This window comes from Bos taurus, chromosome 1, assembly GCF_002263795.3.
Source record: "Bos taurus isolate L1 Dominette 01449 registration number 42190680 breed Hereford chromosome 1, ARS-UCD2.0, whole genome shotgun sequence".
Classification (NCBI taxonomy): Eukaryota; Metazoa; Chordata; class Mammalia; order Artiodactyla; family Bovidae; genus Bos; species Bos taurus.
This window is the reverse complement of record NC_037328.1, coordinates 154,657,879-154,683,234: the sequence shown is the minus strand read 5'-3', so window position 1 is coordinate 154,683,234 and position 25,356 is coordinate 154,657,879. Positions and strand designations below refer to the sequence as shown.

General features: G+C 41.2%; 1 protein-coding gene across 10 annotated transcripts in view; it reads left to right on the top strand.

Moving 5' to 3' along the window:
• The window catches only part of TBC1D5 (TBC1 domain family member 5), a 592,035-nt gene that overhangs the window by 4,210 nt on the left and 562,469 nt on the right, over nucleotides 1–25,356 (top strand). For 2 of the 10 annotated variants that reach the window (XM_059886453.1, XM_059886443.1), the window contains exon 2: nucleotides 14,758–14,934. The exons of the other annotated variants lie outside the window; for them this stretch is intronic. The gene's annotated coding sequence lies outside the window, so the exon portion shown is untranslated. The remainder of the gene's footprint in view (nucleotides 1–14,757; nucleotides 14,935–25,356) is intronic. 10 annotated transcript variants of the gene reach the window in all.

The following is a 25,356-nucleotide window of genomic DNA, read 5'->3' as shown; positions in this document are numbered from 1 at the left end:
CGCCCCTTCCACCGTCTTGGTAGCTCTGACTTGTCTGACAGCTAGAGTGGTGGTATAGACCAACAAGAGAAGGATGTAATAGAGGAAACTCTGGAAGACTGGTGTACTGGCATGGAACTCTTGTGACAGATACTTGCTGGTCAAGCTAATCCCACAGATAAGGAGGGATAACACCTGGCCTAGAGCCACAGAGATTACCACCCCCTGTTCAGCACTTTGCGGCTCCTCTGGCGCATGCTGGCCAGGGGTGAGGCAGACAGGCTCCGGCTGCTGCACCGCTTCCCTCGGCCAGCAGGTGCTCGACGGTGGTCACCTCATGGTTCAGTGAGGACTGTCTCCACAGAGCTGCAGCGTGGTGGTGATAAGAACATCTATGCCGGGGAACTGCGTGGAGGACCTGGTCTGGCGGCCACGGACTGGAGAGGTAGTGCTGCTGGCCAAGCAGTGAGGTGCTGGTCATGGTACACACCCTCCTCCCACAGCACAGGAGAGGGCTCTACACAGGGACATCACCAGATGGTCAACACCGAAATCAGATTGATTATATTCTTTGCAGCCAAAGATGGAGAAGCTCTACACCATCAGCAAAAACAAGACCAGGAGCTAACTGTGGCTCAGACCATAAACTCCTTATTGCAAAATTCAGACTTAAATTGAAGAAAGTAGGGAAAATCACTAGACCATTCAGGTATGACCTAAAGCATATCCTTTACGATTATACAGTGGAAGTGACAAATAGATCCCAGGAATTAGTTCTGATAGAGGGTCTGAAGAGGGTCTGAGGGATGGAGGTTCATAGCACTGTTCAGGAGAAGGTGACCAAAACCATCCCCAAGAAGAAGAAATGCAAAAAGGCAAGATGGTTGTCTGAGGAGGCCTTACAAATACTGAGAAAAGAAGAGACGTGAAAGGCAAAGGAGAATAGGAAACATGTATCCATCTGAGTGAGTTCCAAAGAATAGCAAGGAGAGAGAAAGCTTCCTCAGTGATCAGTGCAAAGAAATAGAAGAAAACAATAGAGTAGGAAAGACTAAAGTTCTCTTCAAGAAAATTGGAGATACCAAGGGAGCATTTTATGCAAAGATGGACACGTTAAAGAACAGAAATGGTATGGACCCAACAAAAGCCCAGATATTAAGAAGAGATGGCAGGAATACACAGAAGAAATTAACAAAAAAGATCTTAATGACACACATAACCACAATGGTGTGATCACTCACCTAGAGCCAGACATCCTGGCATGTGAAGTCAAGGGGACCTTAGGAAGCATCACTTCGAACAAAGCTAGTGGAGGTGGTGGAATTCCAGTTGAGCTATTTCAAATCCTAGAAGATGGTGGTGTTCAAGTGCTGCACTCAATATGCCAGCAAATTTGGAAAACTCAGCAGTGGCCGCAGGACTGGAAAAGGTCAGTTTTCATTCCAATCCCAAAGAAAGGCAATGCCAAAGAATGTTCAAATTACGGCATGATTGGACTCTTCTCACATGTTAGCAAAGTAATGCTCAGAATTCTCCAAGCCAGGCTTCAACATTATGTGAACCATGAATTTCCAGATGTTCAAGCTGGATTTAGAAAAGGCCAGAGGAACCAGAGATCAAATTGCCAATATCCGATGAATCAGAGAAAAAGCAAGAGAGTTCCAGAAAGACATCTGCTTCATTGATTATGCTGCAGCCTTTGACTATGTGGCTCACAACAAACTGGAAAATTCTTCAAGAGATGAGAATACCAGACCGCCTGACCTGCCTCCTGAGAAACCTGTATGCACGTCAAGAATCAACAGTTAGAACTGGACATGAACAAATGAATGGTTCCAAAATGGGCAAGTAGTATGTCAGGACTGTATATTGTCACTTTGTTTTTTTAACTTACATGAGGGTGCTGCTGCTGCTAAGTCACTTCAGTCATGTCCGACTCTGTGTGACCCCATAGACAGCAGCCCACTAGGCTCCCCCGTCCCTGGGATTCTCCAGGCAAGAACACTGGAGTGGGTTGCCATTTCCTTCTCCAATGCATGAAAGTGAAAAGTGAAAGTGAAGTCGCTCAGTCGTGTCCAACTCTTAGTGACCCCATGGACTGCAGCCTTCCAGGCTCCTCCATCCATGGGACTCTCCAGGCAAGAGTACTGGAGTGGGGTGCAATTGAGAGAACATCATGTGAAATGTTCTGCTGGATGAAGCACAAGCTGGAATCAAGATTGCCGAGAGAAATATCAATAACCTCAGATATGCAGACGACACCAGCCTTATGGCAGAAAGTGAAGAGGAACTAAAAACTCTCTTGATGAAAATGAAAGATGAGAGTGAGAAAGCCGGCTTAAAACTCAGCATTCAAAAAACTAAGATCATGGCATCTGGTCCCATCACTTCATGGCAAATAGATGGTGCTAACAGTGGAAAAAGTGACAATTATTTTCTTGGGCTCCAAAATCACTGTATATGGTGACCACAGCCACAAAATTTAAAGACGCTCTTTGGAAGAAAAGGTATGACCAACCTAGACAGCATATTAAAAAGCAGAGACATTATTTTATCAGCAAAGGTCCATCTAGTCAAAGCTATGGTTTTTCCAGTAGTCATGTATGGATTTGAGAGTTGGACCGTAAAGAAAGCTGAACGCCAAAGAATTGATGCTTTTAAACTGTGGTGCTGGAGAAGACTCTTGAGAAGACTCTTGAGAGTCCCTTGGACTGCAGGAAGATCAAACCAGTCAATCCTAAAGGAAATCAATTCAGAATATTCATTGGAAGGACTGATGCTGAAGCCAAAGCTCCAAAACTTTGGCCACCTGATGTAAAGAGCTGACTCATTGGGAAAAAAGAAGCCGACTCATACTGGGAAAGATGGAAGGCAGGAGGAGAAGGGGATGACAGAGGATGAGATGGTTGGATGACATCACCCTCTCAATGGACATCAGTTTAGGTAAACTCCAGGAGTTGGTGATGGACACAGGGCTGGCGTGCTGCAGTCCATGGGGTCGCAAAGAGTCAGACAGGACTAAGTGACTGAACTGAACTGTTATCTTTTTCTGGCCTTGGTATCAGGGTAACATTGGCTTTATGGAATGGGTTCAGAAATGTTTCTCTCTGCAATTCTTTTTGGAATAGCTTATGAAAGATAGATGATAACTCTTGAAGTTTTTGGAAGGATTAGCTCTCTGATCCTGAACTTTTATTGTCAGGAGTTTTAAAGTTACTGATTCAACTTCATTAGTACTAATTTGTCTGTTTATATTTTTTATTTCTTATTGTTTTGTTTGGGAAGTGTACCTTTCTAAGAACTTGTCCATTTCTTTTCAGTTGTCCATTAATTGGTGTAATCCATTATGATTCTTTTTCTGGTGTTGGTTGTAACTTTTTTTATTTCTGATCTCCATCTGCATGGAGTGCCTTTTTTCATCCTCTTAACTTTCAGCCTGTGTGTGTCTTTACACCTGAAATGAGTCTCTGTAGGCAGCAGGTACATGGGTCCTATTTTGTGTCTGTTCAGCCACTCCTTGTCTTTTGATTGGAGCATGTAGTCCATTCACATTTAAAGTTATTATTTATAGTTGTGTACTTATTGCCATTTTGTAGTTTTCTGTTTTTTTTTTTTTATACGTTTTTTGTTTCTTTTTTCTCCTTTTTATTTGATGACTATCTCTAGTGTTATTTTTGTGAGTCTTTGCATGTGTATATAGAATAGACTTTTGGTTTATGAGTAATGTAAGGTTTATGTGTTTGTATCTGTACATCTATACACATTTTTATCATATATATATGATTATTTTAAATTGATGATCTTTTAGGTTCTAATGCATTTTAACAACCCAGTATTTTTGAGCCTCTCCCTCCAGCTTACTGTTCGTGACGTTGACATCATGTTTTACATCCTTCTGTTTCGTGTATCCCTTAACTATTGTGGTTGATCTTAACAATTTTTGTCCTTTTACCTTCCTACTAGCTTCATAAGTGGTTGGTTGGCTGTCTTTACTGTTTATTTGCCTGTACCAACAACTTTTCCTTTTGTAATTTCTTTCATGTGTTTGTAACCTTTTTTTTTTTTTTTTTGCTTAGTTGAGTCCTTGTAACATTTCTCCTGAAGCTGTTTAGTGGTGCTGAACTCTCAGCTTCTGCTTGCCTGTAAAACTTTTGGTATCTCCATCATATCTGAATGAAAGCTTTGCCAGGTTAGAGTATTGATTCTCCTTTTAAATATATTGTTCCACTTCTTTCTAGCCTTTTGAGTTTCTGCTGAAAAGTCACCTTAGAGCCTTATCAGACTTTTCTCATGTAACTTGTTGCTTTTTCCTCACTGCTTTTAATATTTTCTCTTAATCATTAGTTTTTGGCATTTTAGATACAGTGTGTCTTCTTATGATCCCCTTTGCCTTGATCCTGTTTAGGATTCCCAATGCTTCCTTAAGTTTGATGTCTCTTTCCTTTCCCAGGTTAGGAAAGCTTTTAGCTATTATATTTTCAAACATTTTATTTCCCTCCTTCTCTCTTCTCCATCTGGGACCAGTTTAATATGAATGTTGATACCCTTGATGTTGTTCTGCTGCTAAGTTGCTTCAGTCGTGTCCGACTCTGTGCGACCCCATAGACGGCAGCCCACCAGGCTCCCCCGTCCTTGGGATTCTCCAGGCAAGAACACTGGAGTGGGTTGCCATTTCCTTCTCCAGTGCATGAAAGTGAAAGTGAAGTTGCTCAGTCGTGTCCAACTCTTAGCGACCCCATGGACTGCAGCCTACCAGGCTCCTCAGTCCATGGGATTTTCCAGGCAAGAGTACTAGAGTGGGGTGCCATTGCCTTCTCTGTGATGTTGTTCTAGCAGTCTCTTAAACTTTCCTGATGGTGATTTCTACTACTTTGACTTCCAGCTCACTGATCCGTTCCTCTGTATCATTTATTGTACTGTTTATTCCTCCTCCTGTATTTTTCATTTTAGTTATTGTATTTTTCATTTCTGGTTCTCCTTTATATTTTCCAACTCTGTTAAAAAAATTCTGACTTTTTATTCTGTGTATTTAGTGGTCTCCCGAGTTATTTGATCATCTCTATAATCATTGCTTCTCTGGTGGCTCAGACAGTTAAGTGTCTGCCTGCAATGTGGGAGACCTGGGTTCCATCCCTGGGTGGGAAAATCATTACTTAACTCTTTTTTGGGTAGGTTGCTTATCCTCACTTAGTTCTTCTGGGGTTTATTTTGTTCCTTTATTTGGAACATATTCTGCCATCACCTTATTTTGCCCAGTTTGCTGCTGTTATGTATCTGGTAAGTTGGGTACAGTTCCGATCTTGGAGAAGAGCCCTTTTGTAGGAGACATCATGTGTCCCAGCCCTGCACTCCCTCTGGTCACCAGAGCTGTATGCTCTAGGCGTCACCTCTGTGAGCTGTGTGCATCCTTCTTTGGTGTTGAGCAGACTGCTTTTGGTGGTCTGGTAGGCACAACTGGCCCCTGGCCTGGTTGGTGGGGCTGTGTCATGAGACACCTGGCTGTGGGTTCCTGGAGGTCCTGCAGCTAGTGCTGATTGACTGGTGGGTGGAGCTGGGTGCCTGGTGGGTGTGGGGCCAGGGGTCCTAGCTCTGGAGTCTGCTGGTGGGCAGGGCTGGCTCCTGACATGGCTAGCTTTGAGGTCTGAGGTGTTCCAGCGGTGCTGTATCGCAGGGTGACTGGCTGAGGGGTCCAGGGTGTCTTGGAGCTTGGGTCAACCTGCTGATGGTGGCGTTGGGGCCCTCAGGGGCTCCTGGGACCAGTCCTGTGCTACTGATGGGTGGAGCCAGGTTCTGCGTTCTCTGGTCGAAGGGCTTTGGGTGTGAGAACTGGTGTGTGCCCACTGGTAAGGGTGGGAGCAGTTCCTGACACAGCTCGCTGTGGAGTCTGGGTTGTTCTGAAACTGCTATTGGCCTGCTGGCGGGTGGGGCTGGGGCCTAAGATGTCCTTGAGCCCCCCAGTGGTGGGTGAGTCCGGAGTTCGGGGTTAGCGCTGGCCTGCCTGTGGGTGGGTTGGTGTGAGAGTACTCTTAAGTACCAGGTACTGTCCTGAGCACTTCATATATCTTAATTCATTTGATGCTCACAAGAACCTTGAAGGAAATTGAAGCAGAGAGAGAGTAAAAGTCATATGCTAATACAGAGCTGGGATTCTGACCAACTCTAGAGTCCATGCTTTTAACAGTCTTTTCTTTGCTGCATTTTAGAAAAAAATAAATCAGCGATACTCTTTTAAATCCCCTTTTCCTAGTAGTACTGTTGAGAATTAAGAGGTTGACTTCGATTTTTGTTTGTAGGTAACTTACTGTACTGTTGAAAACTATGAGGATGACTTTCATTTTAAAACTCAAATTTGTCACTTTTTTTTTAATTCACCCACTTCAAAATTAACTGCCTCAATGCTTGTAATTTTTTCTTTATAAGATATTGAAATTTGCAATGGTTTGTTTGTGCTTGTTTGCCATACTGGTCTCTTAAGTGTGTGTCATTGTTAAAAGTGAAAGTGGTATCTCTTTCCTTTTGAACCTGCAAGTTTTGAATCCTTCATTTTCTGCCAATGCCTATCTCCTCTCCCCAGCCTCCATGTATACGTGGTAGATTTATTATTCTAATATTGAACGATTGACTGGGTTGCAAACTTCTTATTTGGCCAGTAAGGACAGTTAGAAAATAAGCTTTGATCATCATTACCATGTTTAACACCGAGAAGGTAAGGACAACCCCAGAATAATGAATGATATTTCAGGTTGAGTAGTTTGTGTTTTGTAAAGAAATGCATATCATCTGTCCCTCATCCCCTCCTGTTTCAGACCACTGAAAACTGCCCCATGTCATCAGTGGTCTGGGGTGTGGTGCCTGTCCACCCAGTCCGGGACTCTTGACGTGGAGAGGCCATTTAAGTGCCAGTGCTGGGCAGTGTGTGTCCTAGAGTTTGAGAACTGAGAGGCTCTGAATGGGCCCAATTGTGGGAGGAAAAAGTAATTGGGGAGGCAGAGTGTGGGGAGAGGGTCTGTGGCTAATTCCAATGGCATTAATTTTCTTTAACTGGGATAATAGTGAGTTTTGTATCGTGCATGTTTTTCCTATGCTTGTTTTTTATAACAGTACCTCTCATGGTGCCCTGCTGGCCAGTTAACTTGGCTGGACAGAGCCTCACTTTTCTTATCTTTGAAGTGAGGGTAGTGATAGAAGCTACCTTACAAAGTTGCTTTGAGGAATAAATGAGTATATATGTGTTTATATGTGTGTGTATATACACATAAATTATGCAGTATATATGGGTTATACCTATGCTGTTCTTACATATGTAAATATTGTATACCATTGGCAGGGGATTGGTTCCGGGACCTCTCTGGATACCAAACTCTGTGAATGCTCAAGTTGCTTATATAAAATGCATAATATTTGCATATAATATATACACATCTTCCCAGATACTTTAAATCATCTCCAGATTACTTATAATACCTAATACAATGTAAGTACTATGTGGCTGGTTGTCAGAATCCAGCAAAGTCAAGTTTTACTTTTTTGGACTTTTTGGACTTTTTTTTTCCCCCTGAATATTTTTGATTTGTGATTGATTGGATCTGCAGTTGCAGAACCAGAATATATGGAGGACCAACTGTATATACATAGAAATGCTTAGATAGTATCTGGCACGTGGTTAATGCTATAATGTGAATGTTAGAACTTATATTCTATTGTGGTTAATCTGCAGTGGTTGATCATATCCACAGAGTCAAGACTGACTGCTTGAGTGAACTTAATGGAAATTGTATATATATTTGGTATAACGTTGTGTGGGCCAAGAAAATAGAAAGTTTGTACTTTCTGGATGAAAATACAAAATTTATATAGTCATGATTTTGTCCCTTGGTGAGTTAACTATATATATATAAGGTTTGGCAGCTCAGATTTTTAAAAACAAGGGAGTAACACTGCAGAAATAATGAAGATGTCTCTGGTGGTGGTGTGAAAGGGTCAATTTAAAATTTTCAGGTGTAGTGTTACGAAGCACAGAACCAGATAACCTTTTTCTGAAGGCTTCTCTGATATAACTTTACCTTCCTTGGTTGACTTGTTTGTTCCTTGATAAAATCCATCTTTCTTTGCATCCTCCAAACCTGATCTGCAGTCTTTTATCTGAAACCCATAGTGGCATGTGTGTATCAGAAGTAAGTTTTTAAAATTTAGATGGTTAATTTTTTGCATATGCTGTATGTCTTGACACCTCCTTTAAATAGGAACAGTCAATCCATAATCATACACATTAATTTTTCCAGAAAAATTACAAGTATAGGATCTGTGTGTTAGGATTTCATATCTTTAGTATCTAATATGGAGTCTGGCATGCAGTGGGTGCTCATTAAATCTGTTTCAATGAAAAACATCTAAAGATAATATCATTCAGTCATTTTCTCTGTTGCATGTGGTATCTGTGGTTGACTCAATGAAAATATTTAGTAATTGCAGATTTATTATTTTTTTAAAAACTCAGTTGCCTAGGAAAGGTGGTTATTGGATTAATTTTTTGAAACAAAATGATTGGAAATAGTCATTACAGATGATTGCAAATTCTCATAAATTTGTGTTGATAAGAATGCTGATCTTGACCTTTTATGGGTCATAAAGTCTATATTTAGAGGAATGATTTACTTTTAAAAAATTGATTGGATTTGTTGTTTGTGATAATTATGATAAACTAGTTGTGGTGTATCTGTCTAAAGAAAGTGCTATGGTGAGTGACTCTCTCAGGTCAAGTAATCACAGTATGGTAATCTAGATGACCGTAGGAAAAAGGTTCCCCCCACCCTGTTACAAAAAGTGATGCTTACTGTGGAAATTTTATAAAAATGAGTGATGAAAAATAATCCCCTGGGACCTCCCTGGTGGTCCAGTGGTTAAGACTTTGCTTTCTAATGTAGGGGTGCAGGTTCGATCCCTGGTTCAGGAGCTGAGATCCCACATGCCTTTCGGCCAAAAAACCAAAACAAAAAACAGAAGCAGTATTGTAACAAAGTCCATAAAGATGTTAGAAATGGCCCACATGGAAAAAAAAATCTTAAAAATAAAGTCACCTGGACTGTTGGATAATTCTTAAAGTTCTCTTCAGGGTTAGGGTTATAGTGTTTCAAGAGAGGCTGGAAATTAAGTCAGGTTTGTAGCCCAAGTACTGTTTAAGAAAGCCAAGTAACAGATGTTGATTAGTGGAAATGTTTGATGTTTTAGTGTTACTAAACATTTTACCCCTAAGATAAAAAGGTTGAACTAAAAGTAGTGAGGTCTCCACTTGTAAATAGTGGATCTTCAGAATAATTAGAGGAGTGAGGAGTAAGCTCCCACTTCTCCTCCTCTGGGGAGGCACACCTGCCTTCTGATGGGATTGATGGTGATTCGGCACTTCGTGAAGACTGAGCGCGCTCACAAGCTCTGGCTGCCGAGGCACGCACTCTGTTTGCTGACAGTCAGTGGAGACCGAGTCAGCCCCTTCAGAGGTTCTCAGGACGCTGCCTTTGAAGTTTCAGGAATCCAAGAGGAGTTACTGACATTGCGTCTCTTGCTGTCTTGGGGTGAGATAATGGATAGATTGCCCTGGACCCTTGGTTGGATTTGGGAGTGAAAGTGGATTTGATAGGAGATGGAAGATGGTACCACTCTGTTGGGTTTTGTCTGCTGGATTCATTAAATTAGACTTCTTTTTCTTTTTTTAACATTTTGTTTGTTTATGGTTGGCTCTGATGAGACTGCTGCTGTGCAGGCTGTTCTCTAGCTGCGGTGAGTAGGGACTGCTCTCTCGTTGTGGAGAACAGGCTCTAGGGCCCATGGGCTTCTGTCATTTTGATCCCCAGGCGCTGGAGGACAGGCCCACTAGGTGTAGCACGGGGCTTAGTTGCCGTGTGACATGTGGGATCTGCTGGCCCAGGGATCAAACGCCGTGTCTCTCGCATTGCCAGGAGGATTCTTTACCACTGAGCCACCAGGGAAGCCCTGGACTTATTTTCTTCATGAAGTCCAAGAGTCTTGTGATAAGAATGCTCATTTTGATAGGTTGGTGAGTATGGTATAGGAAGGCTTGGGATGAATTGCCTCCTTTCTGCAGTCTTCATTTCTCTTAACTAATTTAGGATTATTTTAATTTTTTTATCGTGTGTTGTGTGTATGTATATTGTAGCTATACACAGATAAACATGCGTACATGTAGATAATTCCATTTTCTTTAACTAAAAATGGTTCTTGCTATTCTGTTGCTTGCATTTGTTTTTCATTTGGTTTTTAATATTAGTGCTGTAACTCTTCCACATACTTTTTGATCACTTCATACTCTTTCATTGTTTGACTGGACTGTAAGTAGTCCTCCATTCTTGGACACCTAGCTTCCTGTCAGTCTTTCTGACAAGAAGTGATGCACTGAAATTACGCAGGCTCAGTCACTAAGTTGTATCCAACTGTGTGACCCTATGGACTATAGCCCACCATGCTCCTCTGTCCATGGGGATTCTCCAGGCAAGAATACTGGAGTGGGTACCATTCCCTCCTCCAGGGGACCTTCCTAACCCAGGGATCGAACCCATGACTCCTTCATTGGCAGGTGGATTCTTGACCACTGAGCCACCTGGGCACTGAACGTTATTGTAGCTCATATCCTTCTGTGCCTGCATTTTTTTGTTTATTTAAGAAAAACTGATAATCATGATGGTGTAATCACTCACCTAGAGCCAGACATCCTGGAATGTGAAGTCCAGTGGGCCTTAGAAAGCATCACTACGAACAAAGCTAGTGAAGGTGATGGAATTCTAGTTGAGCTATTTCAGACCGTGAAAGATGATGCTGTTAAAGTGCTGCACTCAGTATGCCAGCAAATTTGGAAAACTCAACAGTGGCCACAGGACTGGAAAATGTCAGTTTTCATTTCAATCCCAAAGAAAGGCAACCCCAAAGAATGCTCAAACTACCGCACAATTGCACTCGTCTCACACACTAATAAAGTAATGCTTAAAATTCTCCAAGCCAGGCTTCAGCAATATGTGAACAGTGAACTTCCAGATCTTCAAGCTGGTTTTAGCAAAGGCAGAGGAACCAGAGATCAAATTGCTAGCATCCACTGGATCATGGAAAAAGCAAGAGAGTTCCAGAAAAACATCTATTTCTGCTTTATTGGCTATGCCAAAGCCTTTGTGTGGATCACAATAAACTGTGGGAAATTCTGAAAGAGGTGGGAATACCAGACCACCTGACCTGCCTCTTGAGAAACCTATATGCAGGTCAGGAAGCAACAGTTAAAACTGGACATGGAACAACAGACTAGTTCCAAATAGGAAAAGGAGTCCGTCAAGGCTGTATATTGTCACCCTGCTTATTTAACTTCTATGCAGAGTACATCATGAGAAACGCTGGGCTGGAAGAAGCACAAGCTGGAATCAAGATTGCTGGGAGAAATATCAGTAACCTCAAATACAGATGACACCACCCTTATGGCAGAAAGTGAAGAGGAGCTAAAAAGCCTCTTGATGAGAGTGAAAGAGGAGAGTGAAAAAGTTGGCTTAAAGCTCAACATTCAGAAAACGAAGATCATGGCATCCAGTCCCATCACTTCATGGGAAATAGATGGGGAAACAGTGTCAGACTTTATCTTTTTGGGCTCCAAAATCACTGCAGATGGTGATTGCAGTCATGGAATTAAAAGACGCTTAGTCCTTGGAAGGAAAGTTATGACTAACCTAGACAGCATATTAAAAAGCAGAGACGTTACTTTGCCAACAAAGATCCATCTAACGAAGGCTATGATTTTTCCAGTGGTCATGTATGGATGTGAGTGTTGAATTGTGAAGCAAGCTGAGCGCCGAAGAATTGATGCTTTTGAACTGTGGTGTTGGAGAAGACTCTGGAGAGTCGCTTGGACTGCATCCAGTCCATTCTAAAGGACATCAGTCCTGGGTGTTCATTGGAAGGACTGATGCTGAAGCTGAAACTCCAGTACTTTGGCCACCTCATGCAAAGAGTTGACTCATTGGAAAAGACTCTGATGCTGGGAGGGATTGGGGGCAGGAGGAGAAGGGGACGACAGAGGATGAGATGGCTGGATGGCATCACTGACTCGATGGACATGAGTTTGAGTGAACTCTGGGATTGATGATGGACAGGGAGGCCTGGTGTGCTGCGATTCATGGGGTCACAAAGAGTCGGACACGACTGAGCGACTGAACTGAACTGATTGTTTCTCTGTGGATATCAGAAACTTTGTCATTGGTCTTCTATTCAGTCACACAGGTATTTTATTTTTTGTGGTTGTGCATAGAATTTTCCTGTGGGTGTGTGCGCATGTGTGTATCTTTCGAATCAGACAATTGCTGGTAGATAGAATAGCTGTTGATGTTTTATGTGTATGTATTTTGTAGCCAGTCACTTTCTGACTCTTCATATTCACAGCTTTTCAGTTGATTCTCTTACCTTTTCCAGGTAGATAAACCATTTTTGTAGAGAAATCAAACTCTGCATCACTGTGTTGGCTTGAGTATCAAGCATCATGAGTTTTTTTCTGGTCAGGTGTGTAATTTTCTACTCCTTACGGTGAGTTTTCTTTTCAAGCCACTCTCTTTCTGTGGTCTACTTAAAGTTCTCCAACCTAAGGCCTGTGATTGTCCAAACTGAGTGTGGTGGAGGCCACTGGGAAGTGATCAGCAGACCAGGAGGCAGCGACAGCAGAGTTGGTGGAGAGGCAGGTGGAGTGGGAAAGCCCAGGATGGGGCCGTGCCCCCAGCTCCTCCTCCTCTGCCCCCCTTTCTGAGTTCTGATTTACTCCATGAACTTTTGATTTTGTCCTTTTGATGATTATTTGGCTTCCTGTTTTACTCTCCGGATGCACCTTGTTTTCTTTCTTCACGCAGTAGCTCCCCTGCCCCCTTTTTCCTTTGACCCAGATACACGTGCTATCGTGGGAGCGTCCAGAGCAGGGCTCTAGACTGTTGTCACGAGAACTACCGCAGAGTGCCCTGAACTTGTGGCCGTCATGCATCCTGCCTTGCAAAGGATGTGGCAAGACTTTGATTAAACTTGGGTTTCCTCATAAAATCAAACCACTGCTTTGGAAGGCTTAGTGAAATGAAGGAGATACACTTTGTAGAGACAAATGGGGGAGAATTGTAGAGATGTAGCTGGGCTGGGGATGAGAACTCCAGAGGCTGCAGTAAGAGATTATTGTTCTGCAGAGTCTGTTACTTTAGCTCCAACTTGATTTCTTCCCTGAGCTTTAGACCTGGGGATCTGATTGCCTCCTGGAGAACTCTGTTTTGTGTGGCCCGGGAAAGCTCATTTTCAGTATGTCTGCAACTGAACTTACCGTCTTCTTATAGAAAACCTCCTCCCCCTCCCAAGTTTATTATCTCACTGGAGGGCATCACTGTCTCTTTAGTTTTGATCAGCCAGAAACCTGGCAGTTATACTTTATTCCCTTCTCCCCAGTCCTCACATAAAGGCACCAGACTCTGGATCCTGCCTCTTGAGTGCATCGTCTCTCTGTCCCCAGTGCTGCTACACCGGTGTGCTGTCTGTTGATCTCAGATCATCTTTGCCTGTGTTTCTGTGCAGTTTTGCTTTTGGCGTCCCATGTGGCCGGATCTCGTCTGATTCTCCTAACACCACAGCGCACAACCCTTTAATGCAGTCCCCTCAGTGTCCATCCGGGATTGGTTCCAGGACCCCCAGCCGATACGCATGTTCACAGAGGCACAGGTCACTGGTAGTCTGCCTGAGGTGTCTGCGGATTCCACCCGCCATGGGTGAGACGTGCAGAGAGCCTGCTTGTCCGGTTGGAGGGCAGGCTGTGCTCTCTGTCGCTTGTTTCTCAGTCTGCGTCTGCTGCTTCCACTCGCCTCTACTCTGATTGCTTTGTCAAGTGCTGAAACTGCATTTTTGCAACGGTTTATGATTTTGCTTGCCTCAAGCTTGGAATATTCTCTTGCAATCTTACAGACTCCAGTGACGTCTCAGCTTGAATGCCACTACCCAAGGAAGCTGCTCTAAACCACTAAGTCTGTGTTGTGCCCTTCCTATTTGGCCAAATAACCTGTACTCTTCTGTAAAATTTATTATGTATCAGGATTGTCTTTTTACCTCATAGCCTGTGTCTCCCTTTGAGTGCTCCGTGAGCTCCAAGGCCATGCATATCATCTTTACTCCTACTCTGGTGCTGTATCTATTAACAGGAGATGTCCTGTAGTAGGTACCGTTCTAGGTGCTGAAAACAGAGCAGTGAGTAAGAGGCTGTTGCAATTATTACTGCTGTATGATAAGCTACTCCAAACCTAACTGGCTTAAGACAACAGTAACGTTTATTTACTCATGATTTTATAATTACTAAAGCACTTGGTAGGGGAGGCTTATCTCTGTTTTACTTGGTGTCTGCTCATTGGAGGTCATAGTTTCTGCGTCTAAGCTGGTTCACTCACAAGGCTGGCAGTTGACGATGGCTGCTGTTTGGGAGCTAAAGGAGGGCTGTTGATCAGGCACCGACGTGAGGCCTCTGTGTGCGGCCTGGTGTGACTGCTACGCTCTGAGAATGAGTGTCCCAGGAACAAGCATTCTGAAAGGAAGGAAGTGCAAGCAGCCAGTGCTTTTAAAGATTAGGCTTAATATTGATGAGTGTTACTTCTCCTGTGTTCTATTGGTTAAATAGACGATAGCCCTGATTCAATGGGGGGAGAATTAAATTCCATATCTCGGTGGAGAAGGTGACAAAAAATGTATGACCATGTTTAGTTAATCTACTTTGTTGTTGTTCAGCTGCCCAGTCATGTCTGACTCTTTGCGACTCCATGGACTGCAGTGTGCCAGGCCTCACCATCTCCCAGAGTTTGCCCAAGTTCATGTTCATTGCATCGGTGATGCTCTCCAGCCGTCTCATCCTCTGAAGCCCTCTTCTTCTGCCCTCAATCTTTCCCAGCGTCAGGAGCCTTTCAAGTGAGTCGTCTGTACGCATCAAATGACCAAAATACTGGAGCTTCAGCTTCAGCATCAGTCCTTCTAGTCAATATTCAGGGTTGATCTCCCTTACAATTGACTGGTTTGATCTCCTTGCTGTCCACAGGGCTTTCAGGAGTCTTCTCCAGCACCACAGTTCAAATGTGTCAAATCTTTGGCATTCTGCCTTCTTTATAGTTCAGCTTTCACAACTGTATCTGACCACTGGGAAGACCCAGTGGCCTTGACTATATGGACCTTTGTTGGCAGAGTAATGTCTCTGCTTTTCAACACACCATCTAGGTTTGTCATTGCTTTCCTGCTGAGACGTAATCGTCTTCTCATTCATGGCTGCAGTCACTGTCTGCAGTGACTTCAGAGCCCAAGAAGAGGAAAGCTGTCACTGTGTCTACCTTTCCCCCACCTCTGTTTGCCGTGCAGTAATGGGGCTGGATGCCATGATCTTAGCTTTTTTTTAAAGTATTTAGTCTTAAGCCAGCTCTTTCACTGTCCTCCTTACCCTCATCAAGAGGCTCTTTAGTTTCTCTTCACTTTCTGCCATTAGAGTGGTATCATCTGCATATCTGAGGTTGTTGATGTTTCTCCCACCTGTCTTGACTCCAGCTTGTAACTCATCCATCCTGGCATTTCTCCTGATGTGCTCAGCGTATAGGTAAAATAAACAGGCTGACTGCAGACAGCCCTGTTGTACTCCTTTCTTGATCCTAAATCAGTCAGTAGCTCCTACAGGGTTCTGACTGTTGCTTCTTGACCTCATACAGGTTTCTCAGGAGACAGGTAAGATGGTCTGATGTTCCCATCTCTTTAAGAGCTTTCCACAGTTTCTCATGATCCACACAAAGGCTTTAGCATAGTCCATGAAACAGAGATAGATGTTTTTCTGAAATTCCCTTGCTTTCTCTATAATCCAGCGAATGTTGGCAATTTTATCTCTAGTTATTCTTCCTTTTCTAAACCCTGCTTGGACATCTGGAAGTTCTTGGTTCACGTAATGGTGAAGCCTAGCATGCAAGATTTAAAATTCGCCCTTACTAGCATGTCCGATGGTTAGCACATTCTTTGGTACTACCCTTTTTGGGAAGTGGAATCTACTGTATAGACCTAAAAAAGAAAAACACTGTAAAAGATTTTGGATGAGTTAATTTATTTGTACTTTCAGCCTTCCAAAAGAACCGTGATATCAATTTAAAAAATATAAAGTGAACTTTTAAAATGTTTTTAAAAATTTTTCAGAAGTATTCATACACTGATATATTTCTACTTATATTTTAGAAGTGAGATTGTTGTATCTCTGTGTAATTTAGATTTTGATACCTATAGCCAAATTGCCTAATTGGTAATACTGCTTTGTATCCTAATTTTTAGTTCAGGGTATAAATTACATTTGCCCATTATCTTGCTACCAGAAGGAATTGTAAATCATTGTTTTTGGCTAACCTGTTAACAAAAGTTGATAGGTTCCTTTTATTATAATTCCTTTAATGCCTATTTATACTCTTTGTCCATTTTAGGGGGGATGTTTGTTACTGATTTTCAAGAGCTTTTTGTGTGCTATAGATTTTAATTCTACCCACTACATAGAAATATTATAAATTTTGTCTTTCAATTTTGCTTATCATTTAAAAAATTTTATGAAGAATTATTACATTTTTGTATAGTTCCATATATTAGTCTTTTTCTTTACGATTTTGTTTCTTGGCAGAAATAAGATTGAACTCACTTCTCCTTATTTGTTATCTTTTTACATTTTTGGTCAATCTTCCAGTAGTTTCAAATACAGAATTTTTGTATATTATACATATAGCAGGTCAGGAAGCAACAGTTAGAACTGGACATGGAACAACAGACTGGTTCCAAATAGGAAAAGGAGTATGTCAAGGCTGTATATTGTCACCCTGCTTATTTCACTTATATGCAGAGTACATCATGAGAAACGCTGGACTGGAAGAAGCACAAGCTGGAAACAAGATTGCTGGGAGAAATATCAATAACCTCAGATATGCAGATGACACCACCCTTATGGCAGAAAGTGAAGAGGAGCTAAAAAGCCTCTTGATGAGAGTGAAAGAGGAGAGTGAAAAAGTTGGCTTAAGGCTTAACAATCAGAAAACTAAGATCATGGCATCTGGTCCCATCACTTCATGGAAAATAGATGGGGAAACAGTGTCAGACTTTATCTTTTTGGGCTCCAAAATCACTGCAGATGGTGATTGCAGCCATGAAATTAAAAGATGCTTACTCCTTGGAAGGAAAGTTATGACCAACCTAGACAGCATATTAAAAAGCAGAGACATTACTTTGCCAACAAAGGTCCGTCTGGTCAAGGTTATGGCTTTTCCAGTGGTCATGTATGGATGTGAGAGTTAGACTGTGAAGAAAGCTGAGTGCTGAAGAATTGATGCTTTTGAACTGTGGTGTTGGAGAAGACTCTTGAGAGTCCCTTGGATTGCAAGAAAGTCCAACCAGTCCATTCTAAAGGAGATTGGTCCTGGGTGTTCATTGGAAGGACTGATGCTGAAGCTGAAACTCCAGTACTTTGGCCACCTCATGCGAAGAGTTGATTCATTGGAAAAGACTCTGATGCTGGGAGGGATTGGGGGCAGGAGGAGAAGGGGACGACAGAGGATGAGATGGCTGGATGGCATCACTGACTTGATGGACCTGAGTTTGAGTGAACTCCGGGAGTTGGTGATGGATGGGGAGGCCTGGTGTGCTGCAGTTCATGGGGTTGCAAAGAGTTGGACACGACTGAGCGACTGAACTGAACTGATAGATATTGGTGGTTGGGAAAAATCAGTAGGCCAATAAATTCCTTAGCAATTAAGATGCCTGGGGAATTAATCTCAGAATCATCTCCATCTCTTAATTGTCTTATAATAAAATGGAATTGATATGTTTTAGAATTTGTCAAATTCTGTCCTCGATAGTACCAGAAAATCACAGTGAATAAAGACAAGTTGTTCCTTGGCTTCAGTGTTAAAATTTCCCACAAAATGAAACTTGTAGTGATTGAAATACAAAAATATGAAACCTATTAAAACAGAAAACAAGATAATGTTCAGCTAGGTTATATGGACCAAACAATACCTTGAAAAGAATTAGAAATGCTGGAAAACAGTTTTTTTTTATTTCCCCCTCCTTTTTAAAAGCTGACACGAGAGTAAGAAATTACCAGCTCAAGATCTTCATGAAAGTAGGAATTCAGAATTAAAACTATTTAAAATTAAAACTAATTAAAAATTTAATTCAGAATTAAAACTATTCTAGGGAAGTTTTACTTTGAAGCCCTTATAAGGCACAGGGTGTAGAAATTATAACCCAATTAGGCTGAAGGATAGGAGACTAATGGAAATTCTTTCCCTATAAAATTGACTCCAAAAACGTGTCTATAGAGTATGGTTAAACTGAGATTGAAGTCCTTCCCATGCTCTTGCTTATTGGAGGGTGCAGGAATAGCTGCCTGGGAGCTGAGGAAAACACCTGTTCCTAAGAAGTTATAACCAGAGGTCTTCTCTCTCCTTGGTTTGCAGCTCATATTCAATGTCACCTGTGGTACAGGCCTCACCTCAAGTTGTGAATCTAAAGTGGTTCTAGGTGCTTGGGAGAAGCAAATAAAAGATGTCTCATGTAGAATACATTTGAATCTTAGGTCCTAGGGATTCCCACACATAGTTTTCCAAAGATTTAGCCCACAATAAAATATAACCAAGTACACAGGGCAACGAGGCACCATGGGTGAGAAAGAGCAGAAACAACTGGCAGAAGTAGGCCCTCAGAAACCACAGATAGTGGGATTATGAGATAGTGATTATAAAATAGCTGTTTATTATGTTTACAAAAATATGGAAAATAATCTGCAAGGAATGAGAAATCTAGCAGATTTTAAAAAGACCTGAACAAAATTTCTAGAAATAAAAAATTACTAGTTGTAATGAAAAACTTGGTGAATATGGGTTAATGGTAGGTTAAATGCAACTAAAGAGAATTGATTAACTGGACGTGGGAGAGAAGAAATAATTCAGAATGTAGCACAGAAGGACAAGGAAGTGGGTAAAAAGAAAGGGATTAAGGTTTATAGAACACAGAATGAGAAGGTCTTACAGTATTTCACTGGCTTTCTAATTGTAGAAGGGAGAAATATTGCGAAAGGAGGGAGTGCTTTATAATAGCTGAGGATTTTCCAGAACTGAGGAAAAACATCCGGCAACAAATGGAGTAAGTTCAGAGAGATAAAAGCAGAATAGCTAATGGGAAATATACACCTAGACACATCAGTGATAGAGAACGCACCAGCAGTGAAGAGAACATCTTGAAAGATGGCAGTGAACAAAAGACAGTTCAGTCGCTCAGTTGTGTCTGACTCTTTGTGACCCCATGGATTGCAGCACGCCAGGCCTCCTTGTCTATCACCAACTCCCAGAGTTTACTCAAACTCATGCCCATCGAGTTGGTGATGCCATCGAACCATCTCATCCTCTGTTGTCCCTTTCTCTTCCCACCTTCAATCTTTCTCAGCATCAGGGTCTTTTTCCAATGAGTCGGTTCTTCTCATCAGATGACTAAAGTATTGGAGTTTGAGCTTCAGCATCAGTCCTTCCAGTAAATGTTCAGGACTGATTTCCTTTAGGATTGACTGGGTGGGTCTCCTTGCAGTCCAAGAGACTCTCAAGACTGTTCTCCAACTGCACAGTTCATAAGCATCAATTCTTCAGTGCTCACCTTTCTTTATGGTCTAACGCTCACATCTGTATGTGACCACTGGAAAAACCATAGCTTTGACTAGACAGACCTTTGTTGGCAAAGTAATGTCTCTGCTTTTTAATAGGCTGTCTAGGTTGGTCATAGCTTTTCTTCCAAGGAGCAAACGTCTTTTAATTTCATGGCTGCAGTCACGATCTGCAGTGATTTTGGAGCCCATAAAAATAAAGTCTGTCACTGTTTGCATTGTTTCCCCATCTATTTCCCATCAAGTGATGGGACCAGATGCCATGATCTTCGTTTTCTGAATGCTGAACTTTAAGCCAGATTTTTCACTCTCCTCTTCCACTTTCATCAAGAGGCTCTTTAGTTCTTTGCTTTATGCCATAAGGGTGGTGTCATCTGCATATCTGAGGTAATTGATATTTCTCCCGGCAATCTTGATTCCACCTTGTGCTTTATCCAGCCTGGCATTTCCCATGATGTACTCTGCATGTAAGTTAAATAAGCAGGGTGACAATATATAGCCTTGACGTATTCCTTTCCCAATTTGGAGCCAGTCTGTTGTTCCATGTCCAGTTCTAACTGTTGCTTCCTGACCTGCATACAGATTTCTCAAAAGGACTGGTATTCCCATCTCTTTGTCGTGATTCACACAGTCAAAGGCTTTAGCCTAGTCAATAAAGCAGAAGTGGGTGTTTTTCTGGAACTATTTCTTTTTCGTTGAACCAATCGATGTTGGCAATTTGATCTCTGGTTCCTCTGCCTTTTCTAAATCCAGCTTGATCATCTGGAAATTCATGGTTCATGTACTGCTGAAGCCTGGCTTGGAGAATTTGGAGTAGTAGCGTGTGAGATGAGTGCAGTTGTGCAGTAGTTTGAACATTCTTTGGCATTGCCTTTCTTTGGGATTGGAATGAAAACTGACCTTTTCCAGTCCTGTGGCCCCTGCTGAGTTTTCTAAATTTGTTGGCATATGGAGTGCCATGCTTTCACAGCATCATCTTTCAGGATTTGAAATAGCTCAACTGGAATTCCATCACTTCCACTAGCTGTATTCGTAGTGATGCTTCCTAAGGCTCCCTTGACTTCACATTCCATGATGTCTGGCTCTATGTGAGTGATCACACCATTCTGGTTATCTGGGTCATGAAGGTCTTTTTTGTATAGTTCTTCTCTGTGTTCTTGCCACCTCTTCTTAATATCTCCTGCTTCTGTTAGTTCCATACTATTTCTCTCCTTTATTGAGCCCATCTTTGCATGAAGTGTTCCCTTGGTATTTCTGTTTTTCTTGAAAAGATTGCTAGTCTTTCCCATTCTATTATTTTCCTCTGTTTCTTTGCATTGATCACTGAGGAAGGCTTTCTTATCTCTCCTTGCTGTTCTTTGGAACTCTGCATTACAGATCACCTTTAAAGTAGCTGTGGCCATTTGACTGCTCAGGAGCTGATATGGACGTCAGTGTGCTGGGAAAAAATTGCCATCTTAGTATTCTGTACCCAATGAAAATCCATTTTAAGAGTAAAGGTGAAGTAATGACATTGTCAGACAGAATTGCATAATATTATTCTCTGATTGTAAAGAAAATATGGATAGATATTTTTCTGATTGTTTCTAGTGTTTAGAATGACAGATTTTAGTAGACCTCAGCAGTTCTGAGCTCCACATAGTTATTTTATCTTAGAAAATTGTTGTGTTTATACTTAATAAACAGATACTGTTTGCCAATATTTTTACTGATATAATACTTTAACTTTTGAACTCTGCTGTGTTCAGAATCTTCAGTATGTTATAGGAAAACTTTTGTGGTGATTAATGCATACCTTGAAGTCTTGCTGAATCAACAATGTAACTTTTAATATTCATATTTTAAATACTGAAAGCTAAACCAAGAATAATTTGGAGAAAATTGGGTCTTAGTATTTTAAAAAATAATTCCTGGAAACAACTTTATTCTCATCTCTCAACCCCAAATCAAATTTCTGGAAAAACATAGTGGGAGATTTTTTTTTTAATCCATAGAAGTTTAGTATAAATGAGAGTCTAGAATAGTGGGAAGAACAAATAGACCTTAAAGTTAGTCAGATGAGCCTACATTAGAATCTGGCTCCATCATTTAGTAATTCAGTCCTCGTTGTGTGAGTTAACCCTTCTGACACTTAAGTCTTCTTACCTGTATAATGAGGATAAGACTATCTTACAGGTGTATCATGGGGAATATAGCAGTGTTTGTAAAATGCCCTGAGTACCTAGGGGTTTCCACCCGGTACTGTGGAGTGACAGAATGGTAAGTTGAATCTGGCAAGGAATTTGAAATTGTTTATTGTACAAATTACGTAGATAAGTTGATAATGATGAGTCATGGACACTGGAAGTAATAAAAATAAAAATTTCGAAGTTAAGAAATTACCAGAATGTGGCTTTACCTGTTGAGTTGGTGGTTAATTTTGCATCACGTCAGCTGTGTCCGCTGCCTGCAATTTAGGCAGCTTCCCATTATTCATGGCAGGTAAGAAGGAAGGATTGGACTTCCCTGGATCTGATTTGGACGGAAGGATCTGATCGGGACTCCTATGGTAAAGATTCTGCCTGCAATGCAGGAGACATGGTTCAGTCCCTGCTTTGGGAAGATCCCCTGGAGAAGGGATTGGCTACCCACTCCATTATCCTTGCTTGGAGAATCCCATGGACAGAGGAGCCCTGGCTGGACCACAGGGTCACAAAGAGTCAGACATGACTAACACTTTGACTTTTTCACTTTCATGTATATATATATATGTGTGTGTGTGTATGTGTATAAAATTTATCTGTTTATTTTCTGTCTCCCAGAGTTAAAGTTCATGGTGACAGCTGTGTGTTGTGCTGTGCTTAGTCGCTCAGTTGTGTCTAATTCTTTGCGACCCCGTGGATTGTAGCCTACCAGGCTCTTCTGTCCATGGGATTCTCCAGGCAAGAATACTGGAGTGGGTTGCCATGCCCTCCAAAGGATCTTCCTTACCAAGGGATCAAACCCAGGTCTCTTCTGCATTGCAGGTGAATTCTTTTTATCATCTGAGCCACTAGGGAAGCCCAAACTTTATGGCAAACCTGAATATTTTATTAATTTGGTCAAAAGATGGTTATAAAATATGTGCTAAAAGCTTAATGTTTTAGTGTTCAGAAGTTAAATAAATTCACTGGCCTTCAATAATTTAGAGTAAGAGCCATCAGAGTACCCTAGTTACTGCTGAGTTGAGAACTCAAACCTCTGTAAGATGTTTTGATCTAGAGCTTCCTTTCTCTGCTGCTTTTTCTTTATAGTCAAGACGTGAAATAGTCTTCTATAATGTAGAATTACTTGTACACCTTGAAAATTATTTCTCTGTTTTAAGTTTTCTTTATTCAGTTCTCTCTCTCATTTAGTAGTGATAACTATGTAGAATGTACTAGTTGATTGCATTAAAACCATACATGGCAAATTTAAGAAATTTTATAATGATGACAATTCAGAAGTTTTTATTTTTGGAGCGTGACCTCATTTTTAGAATGTTGGTTATAGTGATATGTTTTATTTGTAGATTTTGAGTTTATTCAGGTTACAGAGACAAAGACTAAAAACAAATCAGACATTTCTTGTCTTTTATGAAGTTCTAGATTTTCAATCAAATACTTTGAATATAAATTGGGTAATGATAGTGGTACAACTTTAAATATATACATATGCTTCATATTAAGCATCCTAAATATTTTAATTTTCTTAATTTACTTAGGACACTCATGCAATGCAGAAGTTGAACAGGAGCAAATTTTTGTGCAGTTATATCATGTTTTATTGGTATTTGTGCAGGGCTGCTTTTGATCTTGGAGGTAATCCCTTTAATCATAAACTTCGAAGAATGTTAATCTTATACTTTCTAAACTGATGTATTTTGCATTAGTAAAAGTACACAGGATTAAAAAAGACACTGTATGAAACTCCCGTAGACATTTTTTTTTTCTTGTTTACATTTGACTTTATGTTTCATATTTGGTTGTTGATATTCTATAGACTGATAATTTCTTTTTCTTAACTAGAGGTTGTATCATGTGAAAGATTATAGGTTAAATTTGAATCAGCCCCTGTTTTGACTTATCTTTTCCAGTCTTTTATATTTTGAAAATGAATGTTATTTCATGATATCAAACTCTGTGTGAATCAGTCATTCCTCATGACTAGAAAAATTACCAGTATTGTCTGTAAAGTAGGATTTATTCATGTTTATTCAGAGTACTCTAGTTTGAGTTTTTTGCAGCACTAGAGATTTTTAGGTACAATGATATCATCATTTTCTATAATACTATTAAGATAGGTTAAACAAAAGCAATCTAGTTTTAAGTTCAACTTGTAGTTCGTTAGCTCAGTCGTGTCCAACTCTTTGTGACCCCATGGACTGCAGCACGCCAGGATTCCCTTCCCAGCACCAACTCCTGGAGCTTGCTCAGACTCATGTCCATTGAGTTGATGATACCATCCAACCATCTCATTCTCTGTTGTCCCCTTCTCCTCCTGCCTTCAGTCTTTCCAGCATCAGGGTCTTTTCCAATTAGTTCTTCCCATCAGGTTGCCAAAGTATTGGTGCTTCAGCTTCAACATCAGTCCTTCCAATGAATATTCAGGGTTGATTCCTTTAGGATTGACTGGTTTGATCTCTTTCCTGTCCAAGGGACTCTCAGGAGTCTTCTCCAGCACCATAGTTCATAAGCGTCCATTCTTTCATGCTCAGACCTCTTTATGGTCCAACCCTCACATCCATATGTGACTACTGGAAAAACCATAGCTTTGACTAGATGGGCCTCTGTCGTCAAAGTGATGTCTCTGCTTTTTAATACACTGAAGTCACTGTCTACAGTGATTTTGGAGCCCAAGAAAATAAAGTATCTCACTGTTTCCATTGTTTCTCCATTTATTTGCCCTGAAGTGATGGGACCGGATGCCATGATCTTTGCTTTTTGAATGTTGAGTTTTAAGCCAGCTTTTTCACTCTTCTCTTTCACCTTCATTAGGAGGCTGTTTTGTTCCTCTTCACTTTGTGCTATTAGGGGGGTGTCATCTGCATATCTGAGGTTACTGATATTTGTCCCTGCAATCTTGATTCCAGCTTGTGCTTCATCCAGCTTGGCATTTTGCATGATGTACTCTGCATTATAAGTTAAAGAAGTAGGGCAGCCTTGATACACTCCTTGCCCAATTTTGAACCAGTTCGTTGTTCCATGTGTAGTTCTAACATTGTAGCACCTGTTGCTTTTTGACCTGGTATAGGTTTCTCAGGAGGCAGGTAAGGTAGTCTGGTATTCCCATCTCTTTAAGCATTTTCCACGTTTGTTGTGATCCACACAGTCAAAGCTTTTAGTGTAGCAGAAGGAAATGTTTTTCTGTAGCTCTCTTGCTTTTTCCATGATCCAGCGGATGTTGGCAATTTGATCTCTGATTCCTCTGCCCTTTCTAAATCCAGCTTGAACATCTGGAAGTCCTCATTTCACATACCGTTGAGCCAGCTTGAAGGATTTTTAGCATTACCTTGCTACCATGTGAAATGAGTGCAATTGTATGGTAGTTTGAACCTTCTTTGGCGTTGCTCTTCTTTGAGATTGGAATGAAAACTGACCTTTTCCAGTCCTGTGGCCACTGCTGAGTTTTCCAAATTTGTTGGCATATTGAGTGCAGCACTTTAACAGCATCATCTT